This window comes from Nicotiana attenuata, unplaced genomic scaffold, assembly GCF_001879085.1.
Source record: "Nicotiana attenuata strain UT unplaced genomic scaffold, NIATTr2, whole genome shotgun sequence".
In the NCBI taxonomy this organism is placed as follows: Eukaryota; Viridiplantae; Streptophyta; class Magnoliopsida; order Solanales; family Solanaceae; genus Nicotiana; species Nicotiana attenuata.
Window position 1 is genome coordinate 762757 of NW_017670404.1, and position 11188 is coordinate 773944.

Below are 11188 nucleotides of genomic sequence, written 5' to 3' on the forward strand. Positions count from 1 at the left end.
GCTACTATTGATCAAATACCTGGATCTGTAAACAAAAATGTACAGAAGTGTAGTATCAGCACAACCGACCCCATGTGCTGGTAAGTGCCTAGCCTAACCTCGGCGAAGTAGTGACGAGGCTAGGACCAGACTACCAAATAAACCTGTGCAATATAGCGCACAAAATAATAGGAAGCAGATAACAATAGTGGCAACAATGATCAACCAGTAATATAAATAGCAGGCAACATAAATATTTCTCAACAAATAATAAATACAAGTGCAATCAATTAATCAAGTCCTTCAAATATAAATCTTTCGCCTATAAATCCTTCAAGTAATAATCTCTAAGATAATATGCTTTTCAATAAATATATTTCGAATATATTTCCTTTCGAGTAAAAGTCATCTTGTGACGCCTCATTTCATAATCATAAATAATATTGGTCTCAGCCCACTTTCATATTTTCATGGCACCTCATGCCCACATATTTCTGTCTCATTTTTTACAATAATATCCTCATATTACTCAGTTCATAGGTTCCATAACCCAATACAATTAAGAATGCTCAAGGAGCCTCATTCACCTAACATAAAGTAGGGTACAACTCCTAACCCAAATAGGAAATCAACAAGAAAAGATGAAGTTATTTTTAGAAATCATTTGATAAAGAAAATACCCTTTTCAATTGAAGTACAATATCGAATGAATTATTACCTTTAATACAAAAAGTCAATAAATCAAAATATAGAAGAAATCCCTTTTTAAGTAAAGTACAACCTCAAACGGTTTAAGGAAAATTTAGCTGAGAAATCAATTGAGTTAAAAATATAACAATTGTTGAAATTTAAAGTATTGAATATATATAAAACAATAGGGCGAGGTATTCTCAACACTATGAATTTCTACACAAAAGATCACAGCCGTGAAGGAAATCTAAACCATTAAAACACTTGAATTGATAACAACAATTACAACGGAGATAAAATAATCACAGAAGGAGTACAACTCAATTCAGAGAAAACAACCGGGGATCTCTCAGGATACCGTCATGTAGTCCCAAATGTAAATACTCGGGGATCTCTCAGTATCCTCCATATAAGAGCTAGGGATCTCTTGGTATCCCAAGGATCTCTTGGTATCCTCAATATATGTGCAGGGGGATCTCCTGGGAATCTAACCCGTAGTCCCAAAGTAAATGTGCAGGGGAATCTCCTGGGAATCTAACCCGTAGTCCCAAAGTAAATGTACAGGGGGATCTCCCGAGAATCTAACCCGTAGTCCCAAAGTAAATATGTAGGGGGATCTCCCGGGAATCTAACCTGTAGTCCCAAAAGTAAACAAACAAGGGGGAGCTACCGGAATCCCACATCCGTAGTCCCAAAGTAAATACACAACGCAACCAACAGAATCAACAATTACAGCATAACAGAAGGATCGGATATCACCGCAATACATATAACAACAACAAATGATAATAATACCAGGTAATATAAGTGAACAACTCAGCGCTGTAAATCACGAGAAAAATGGTAGAATCGGCTCAAAGGAATAACCACAGAAAAGAGTACTGGCATACAGGAAACAGTTCAATAACGGGAAAACCAACACGTAACAACGATCCCACAATATACAAGTCAACAATAAGGAAATCAACAGGAGTCAAGTAGTTATGAAAATATAACATAACAACAGGAGAGGCAAAACTCTTCAGTTAAGTCAAATAGGAGTCATATTAATCAAAGTATAAGACTCACGGGCATGCTTGACACCAACGTATAGATACTCGTCACCATGCCTATACGTCGTACTCGACAAATAACACATAACAATTATGACACAACTCCTAATCCCTCAAGCTAAGGTTAGACCAAACACTTACCTCGCTTTGCTATCAATTCAAAATTCCAACAAGCCTTTGCCTCGCAAATTTGTCCGAAGCTTCAAATCTAGTCATAATAATTCAATATACTTAATATAAATCGTACGAATTAATTCCATATGAATTTACACATTTTCCAAATTAAATCCGAAATTTAGCTCAAAATTGCCCGTGGGGCCCACGTCTCGGAATCCGACGAAACACATAAAATCCGATAACCCATTTCGATACGAGTTCAACCATACAAAAATTATCGAATTCCGATATCAAATGGACCTTCAAATCCTAAATTTTTATTTTTGGAAAGTTTTACAAAAACTTCAATTTCTTTCATCCAAATCCGAAATAAACGATGAAAATAACCATGGATTTATGTAATATAAACACTTTCGGATATAGAACACTTACCCAAATGTTTCCCTTGAAAAATCTGTTGAAAATCGCTTTTCCCGAGCTCCACCATCGTCACAAATGAATAAAAATGTCTAATGCCCGAATATAAACTGTTTTCCAGGGAAGTCGCATCTATGAAATGCGACTTGCACTTATTTCTAGCCAAAAAAAGGCAGTCCCGGCCTTCACTAAATCTGTCATAACTTTCGGTACAAAAGTCGGAATGACGAATGGTTTAACTTTATGGAAACTAGAATGCAAGGGATACAACTTTCATGTTTTGCATATTTTCAGATTCCTTATGGATTTAGAGGTATAATCTTCCAAAGTAACCTCCTCGCATCAAATATTTTTGGAAAATTTCAAAACAGCTTTACCAACCCTTATTCAATCGATCATAACTTTGTGCACAAATATCAAAATAATTAATAGTTTAGCTTTCTGGAAACTAGAATGCAAGGGCTACAATGTTAATGTTTTACACATTTACAGATTCCTTATAGATTTCGAGATATAAGCTTCCAAAATAGGCTCCACGATTGCATAGTTGCTGTCCAAGACAGCTTCTGCAGAAAATTCCAGCAACCCTTTTTGTCCGATTTCCATTCCGTTAACCTTCCGAAATCCACCCGAGGCTCTCGGGACCTTAACTAATTATACCAACATGTCCCAAAATACAATATGAACTTAATCAATGCTTCAAACCACGTCAAACAACACCGAAATTACGAATCGCGCATCGAATCGAATTATGAGTTTTCGAATCTTCCAACTTCTACATTTTGCGCCGAAACATATCAAATCAATCCGGAATGACTTCAAATTTTGAACACAAGTCATAAATGACATAACGAAGCTATGAAAATTTTCAGAACTGGATTCCGACCCCGATATCAAAAAGTCAACTCTCGGTCAAATTTTACCAAAAATCTTCTATTTTCCAACTTTCGCCAAAATGCGCCGAATTGTTCTTCGGACTTCCAAATCCAAATCCGAACATGCTCCTAAGTCCAAAATTACGATACGGAACTACCGGAATGGTCAAAACTTGGATCCGGGTTCGTTTGCTCAAAATGTTGACCGAAGTCAACTCAGTTGAGTTTTAAAGCTCTAATTCATAATTTAATCCATTTTTCATACAAAAGCCTTCCAGAAAATTATACGGATTACGCACGCAAGTCGAGGAATTATTTATGGCGCTTTTCAAGTTCTTAAAACACTGAGATGATTATTTAATTTAGAGATAACATTTTGGGTCATCATACTTTCTACTGAAAAACAAGCAGCACAAGTGAATTTCTTATACTGAAGAATCTTTTAGTTCTTCACTGCATGCCTATATGAATTTTCAATTATATTGCATATCATATTAGAACAGGGATGGCCTAATCATTCATGCCAAATAATAAAAAAAATCGGACCAGTAAACTTTTTATTTACTATAGCATGCGATTCAATCACACTAGTACTTGTGTAGTAAGCCGCATGAAAGGTAGATAATCTTTTACATTCATATTTGTTACCATTCATAAGATGAATATCTTCTTCAGAAAGAAAGTCATTATCATTATTGTCATGGCAAAATTATTATAAGCCAGAAATATTTCTTGCTTTACTTTTGCTCTTAATAATTTTATTCATAAGCCTTGGCCAAAATTTTCTGACGTACCATAGGTACGCAACAAATGACATGTTCATCCAATCTCTTTATCCCTCTCAAACATCTTCTGGAGGTGAGTGCTCAGATTTAACAATCATGAACATATCCATGTTCATAAATTTAGCTCATATGGCCACATTTACTTTTGAAATGTATCATAATCATCTGGACATGCATCACAACTTCTCATTATAAGCTTATTATTTTATCTCAGCATTTATCATAATTATTTATGCGGCCTGCTTCAATATCATTTTGAAAGGTTAAGTATGCCTCTATTTTGTTTTCCATCTTTTGATGGAGGATTGATAAAGCATGGAAAATGTTCAAGCATACGACATTTATATGTCCAATGCTCTTTTATACCACATCAATGGTAAATATTACCTTCACCTTCTGAAAAATTATTTTGAGAACCTTTATTGTTCTCCTATTTATAAATACAACCATAATGATGATTACTATGTCGTCCTTTGCCACGCCCACATACATTCATACGGGCACATACATTCTTTCAGACTTTTGATCTATTGCTACCACATTCACTTTACGGAATAGAGCAGATCCAGTGGGACAGGGTACATGGTTTTCCATGAGAAGCACATTTTATTGCTTCAGTCATAATTATATTACAGTATGGTGCATTGAGACTCAAATCCATTATCTTGTCCTTGTAAACGCGTGTTAAGCTATAATGCATTGAAAATTGAACCAAATGTCTTACAATTATGATGCACCAGAACATAAACCTGGTGCCTTAAAGTATCTTTCTATAAATTGCTACTTCACACGCAAATTCGAGGAAAGTGACATAGAGAATAGTTCTTTAACATGTCTTCATCAATAATAAACTTAGGGATCATTTTGAAAATATTACATTTTTAATGATCGTAATAACCAATCATAACTAATAATACCTTGAGCGTACTATCCGTTAATTTAGCATCCATAAGCATAAATACTTAGTCATAATGCATCTTCTAAAATATTAATTATCACTCTAATTAACCTCCATTTGTTAATGAAACGAAACATGTAACATAGATCAATGCCTTTGGAATTTAACCAAGATACATCTAATGGTGATATCCAACTAAATATGATGATCATACTCCCTTAATAAAATGAAAGGCCATCAAGATACAATAAACTGCTAGCATTTGCATATATTAATGGAAATTTTAGTCACATGTAAAGTCTTTTAGCATAGACCAATATATTTATGAAAACATCTATGTGAAGAACGATTTTCTAAATTCTTAAATGCTCTTAAAGATGCACATTCTGGTGACTTTTATTTATGGAGTAACCTACCTCTAGAGTCAGAGAATAACCAAGTTTTTGAAGGATTGTACTTTTTATAGTGCTATAAAAATCGGCATAACTTATATATAAAACCTATGAGATAAATTAACCCATTTCAGTCATTTTTTCCATGAAAGAAAAATACGAGCACTATCTCAAAAAGCCATAACCAATATTGGATGTTATTTTACTACATGCATATACTAAATTATCATGCAATCCAATTAGAAGTGAATAAGACCAAAGAATCGTGGCCGTGTATAAGGATTCTATTACATCGGTATCCCATCTTCTTTAATGTTACTTTATAGTCATGTATGGGGTGTATGGGGTAAAATTGGCTGATGACAGTTGATCGAATAGTAAGATGACATGTGGAACCAAAGACAAGCAGAAGGTGAGTCAGCAAACAACTGGCACCAGGTGCGAAGTATGTAGCCGCTACCAGATGGATCGTGAAGGAAGCATAGCCAATAATAGAGATTCAAAGGATTGACATCTGATAGTCGTTACAAAGAATATCTACATTCGAAGTCAGTCGTTATGCACTCATCAATGACATATTTATTCTCATTCAAGAGGAGCTTGATTTTGGGATCTTGTCTCTCCCAATATAGCTATAAATAGGAAGATTAACAACCATTATAGGGACAGAAAATATTATGCACCCAAAAGCTATAACCAACTATCATGTTATACTCAAATTGAACAATTATACAATTGCTTTTATGTTTGTTCTCGGAAAGGTTAAGTTTGGAGTCAGGCTTGTTATCTCCTCTATTTTTAGTCATTAATCTAATTTTTATTCTTATTTATTTATCGCTTTGGATCAAATCGATTCTCTTGTCTTTAAACCACGCTATAAATTTAATTGTACTATTTTACAAGTAAATAGTTTGGCGCCTACCGTGGGGCATAGACATCTACGTATTGCTTTGGTCCATTCGTTCTTTACTAACAAAGTTTTGACTCTTTCCTTTGTTAAAGTCATATATGGCAGCTAATGATTTTAGCAACTCTTACAATGTTAGAGCACACGATGAGCGGGAAGAATTGGCCCAGCGTGATGACTCAACCAGCGATACCCATAACGAACGGGATGAAACAACCGCTGTTCATTAAGGTCAGTACCCTTGGCATGTGCAGGGCCCAACTCCTTATGATGCAGAGGATGAACATGTCATTGAAACGGTCAAACTCCTAAGAGAACATCATAGAGAAATCATGGACCACCTCTCGAGGCAAGATCGGGTGATGATGGAGTTAAAACAAGAATTGTCAGGTTCTTCCAATAATGCGAACAGGAGGGACCCGATTCCTCCTAGTGTTCCCGCAAATCAAACGGCACAGAGAACCGATAACAACACCCCAAGGAACGAGGTCGGTTTCAATAAAACCAAGGTGAAGGAGATCCTGCTCGGGTTTCAGGCAAATACATGGGCAGATGTTCAATTCCGCTACAAGTCGAAGATAAGGATAGAAGACGGCCAATTTGGCTCTTCGGTGTCATCCAAGGGACGGGGTTGCGATGAAAATCGGGATAAGTTAAAAATGACTTTGATGCAGATCAAAGGTCCTCTAAGGGTCATTTTCTACCGTACGAGAGGAAAGATTGGTGTAGCAGTAAGGGATTTTAGTCATCGGATAGGTTTTCTTCCGATAGAAGGATGGATCGTGGTCGGAATAACAGGTCGTTGCAAGAAAGAGAGGTGCCAGGGCCCCGAGATCCCGCATATCCCAGGTTGTCAAATTTAACTTTAACATCAACCTGATAGAATTGGTGTCGGCAATGAGGAATATCATAGAAGCTTGGTTTCCGAAACCAATCCGATCGGATCCCAGCCAAAGGGATCCTAATTTGTGGTGTGAATTCCATGGGACACACGGTCATAGAACTGGGGACTGCCGACATCTTCGTGAGGAGGTGGCGACGTTGTTAAAGGATGGCCATCTTAGAGAGTTTTTAAGTGACCGCGCCATAAAGAATTATGGTATAAGCCGGGACAATGCAGAGCCATCAAAGACAGCAGCAGGGTCACCTCGGATGACAATTAACATGATCTTCAGAGGAAGCGAGGTCAATAAGGTAACATTTTGGCAGCAAAAAATACAAAAATATCAGTGACTCATGGCAAAAGGATTCAGGAAGTCTCGGAAGATGGCAACACCTTTATGGAAGAAAATGCTGATGGACTTGTCCAACCGCACAATGACGCCCTGGTAATTTCACTTAATGTATTAGATTTCAAAATTAAGCGTGTTTTGGTCGATCCAGGGAGCTAGGCCAGTATCATACTATGGAGGGTCCTAGAACAAGCGAAGTCGACTAGGAACATCAGTTTAGAGACAAATCTTTAGCCAGCTTCAACCTATCTAGTGTCACAACTCAAGGAGAAATCTTACTGCCCACGCACGCCGAAAGGGTGACGAAGACCACTTTGTTCAAAGTGGTAGATGATGACATGGGTTATAATGATCCTCAGAAGGACGTGGATACACGAGATAAGGGCTATGACCTCGACTATCACCAATTGTTGAAGTTTCTGACATCGAAAGGGATTAAACAGATAAGAGGAGACCAACCGGCAAGGGAGATGAACGTTGTAACCATTTCCAGCAGCAAGAACAGAGAATCCAACAAATAGCAATTACAGGAACCGATGTCTTATCCCATCCCAATTGAAGATGATATAAAGGAAGAGTTGTCGAAATTATATCAGGTACTGGAGGAGACAGATACGACCAAATCAACCGAGGAAGAGCTCGAGAAAGTGGCCATGTTCGAGGAATTTTTGGAAAGAACATTTCATTTGGGGACAGGGTTAAATCCCGAGCTCAGATTAGAATTTATAAATTTTCTTAAAGCTAACATTGACTGCTTTGCATGGTCCCACTCGGATTTGATAGGTATTCCATTGGAGGTAGCGGTCCACAAGCTAAGTTTGGATCAAAACTTCCCACCAGTAAGGCAAAAGAAACGCCTGATTATAGAGGTTCGGAACAGGTTTTGTGAGGAAGAGGTAACCCGACTACTTAACATTGGTTCGATTCAAGAGGTAAAGTACCCGGAATGGTTAGCTAACGTAGTTGTAGTACCTAAAAAGAATAACAAATTTAGGATGTGTGTGTACTATAAGGATTTAAATAAGGCCTGCTCCAAAGGCACATTCCCGCTGCCGAACATTGATCAAATGATTGATGCTAAGGCTGGGCATGAGTTAATGAGTTTCCTTGATGCTTATTCCGGGTATAATCAGATTAGGATGAACCTGGAAGATCAAGAAAAAACTTCTTTCATCACAAACTTTGGCGTAAGTTTCTACAATGTGATACCTTTTGGGCTCAAAATCACTGGAGCCACGTATCAGAGGCTCGTTAATAAGATGTTTGAAAAACATATAGAAAATAATGGAAGTATATATTGATGAGATGTTGATTAAGTCTTTAAATGCAGGAGATCACATGAGACATCTCCAAGAGACATTCGACATTCTGAGGAAATATGTCATGAAGCTCAACTGGGAGAAGTATGCCGTCGGGGTTGGCTCCGGCAAATTTTTGGGTTTTCTGGTCCCGCAAAGAGAGATCAAGGTAAACCCTGACAAAATCAAAGCCATCGAGGACATGTTGGACCAGTTAACAAGTGTGAAGGAAGTACAGAGGCTGACCGGTAGGTCGACAACTCTCAGTAGATTCATCTCAAGGTCCTCTAAAAAATGCCACTTCTTCTCACTTTTGAAAAAGAAGAACGACTTTGTGTGGACATTGGAATGCCAACAGGCACTAAAGGACCTAAAAAGGTGCCTATCCATCCCTCCGTTGTTGTCAAAACCGGGGGAAGATAAACAACTGCTAATTTATTTAGCGGTATTGGAGTAACGGTTAGTGTCATTTTGGTCCGAGAAGAAGAAGGTATGCAATTTCGTATTTATTATGTTAGTAAAATATTATCAGGAGCAGAGACTCGTTATTGCACCTTGAAAAGCTAGCCTTAGCTCGCGTAGTTGCCTCTGGAAAGCTTAAGCCTTATATTTAGTGTCACCCAATAGTCGTTGTGACAACCTTTCCCTTGAGGAACATCCTTCATAAGCCTGAGTTGTCGGGCCGTTTCGCTAAATGGGCAATCGAAGTTAGCGAGTTCGACATTGAATATAAATTGAAGATTGCAATTAAGTCACAAGTTTCGGCAGACTTCATGGCCGATTTCAGTCCGGGATTAATGCCTTTGGCTGCTAAGGAAGCAGTGCTGGTGTCGGGAGCGACATCGCGAGTTTGGACCTTGTTTACGGATGGAGCCTCCAACGTAAAAGGGTCCGATCTCTAAGTAGTTTTAATCACCCCTCCGGGGGAAACCCTAAGACAGGACATTAGAATTGTACCATTTACTAATAATGAAGCCGAATATGAGGCTTTAGCTGCAGGACTTGAACTAGATCGAAGACTAGGTTCTGAGGTCATCGAGATAAAATGCGATTCCCAGCTGGTGGTAAACATCTGTATGGGATTTTAGACACAAAGGAGGAGAGCATGCAACAATACTTGAACAAGGTTCAAGCATTACTTCCACGATTTAGAGAGTTGTCAATCGTCCACATTCCAAGTGTGGAAAATGTGGAAGCAGACGCTTTGGCTAGTTTTGGGTTATCCACGGTACGGTCGTCGAATTGCCGCATTCGGTGTTGGATGTGAATGGTTACTACGAAGTAAATTTAACCAACTTAATTTGGGACTAGAAGAATGAGTTCACTTAATATCTCAGATATGGTAAATTACCTGAAGACCCAAAAGCCCCCTTGGCATTGCGAACCAAAAAGGCTCGTTACTACCTCGTTGATGGACAGTTATATAAGAGATCATTCCAAGGACCATTGGCACGGTGCCTAAGGGCCTCAGAGACAGACTACGTGATGAGAGAAGTCTACGAAGGATTCTGCGGAAACCACTCCGGTGCAGACTCGTTAATTCTCAAGTTATCCAGGCCTGGCTATTATTGGCCCTGGATGGAACAAGACGCAAAGGAATACCTACAAGTGCGATAAATGTCAACGTCATGCACAGTTAGTGCACCAACCAACAGAACCTTTGCATTTGGTGGTGTCCCTGTGGCCATTCATGAAATGGGGGATAGACATAGTCGGTCCCTTACAGCAAGGGCCCGAGAAGGTAAGTTTTCTTTTAGTTTTAACTGATTATTTTACTAAATGGGTTGAAGCAAGTGCTTATAAAAAATCGGAGAATGAGAAGTGGTTGACTTCATATGGGACAACATATTCTGCCGATTTGGAATACCAAAAGAGATTGCTTTTGACAATGGGCCACAGTTCGTAGGTTCTAAGTTCACAAAGTTTTTGGAAGAACTAAAGATTAAACGGATCACGTCTTCTCCATATCACTTGAGCGCTAACGGACCGGCGGAGTCAACCAACAAGATAATTCTTCAAAATCTTAAAAAAAAGTTAGAGGATGCCAAGGGCAAGTCGCCAGATGAGCTTCTGGGAGTTCTATGGGCATATCGGACCCTGCAAAGTCGAGCATGGGTGAAACACCTTTTTCGCTCGTATACAGTTTGGAGGCTTGGATACCAGTAGAAGTGGGGAGACGTCCTCTTAAAGACAACCGTAAACATAAGGGCCCTCTCTTATGAAACCCTCGCAGTAAAGGGTAGATTCCGGAAGTGTTTGTGCCCGAAATCAAAAGCTATCGGATGCAAAAATATACCCAAAGCTTTATCAACTATATATAAAAATAATATTTTTGCACAAAACTTAGGCAGAAAGTTCTTTTGTTTATTAAAGTGCCAAACTTAGTAAAAGGTTTTGGCATAGTTACAAAAGATAAAAGAAAAAATTCATATATTATTTTTTGTTGCCAGAACCCGAAGGGATAGAAGGGTCTTCATTTCCCTAGGTGGAAGAAGGAGGCTCCGCCTCCGGTTCGGGGCCTTCATCCTCTTTAGACTCCTCTTCGA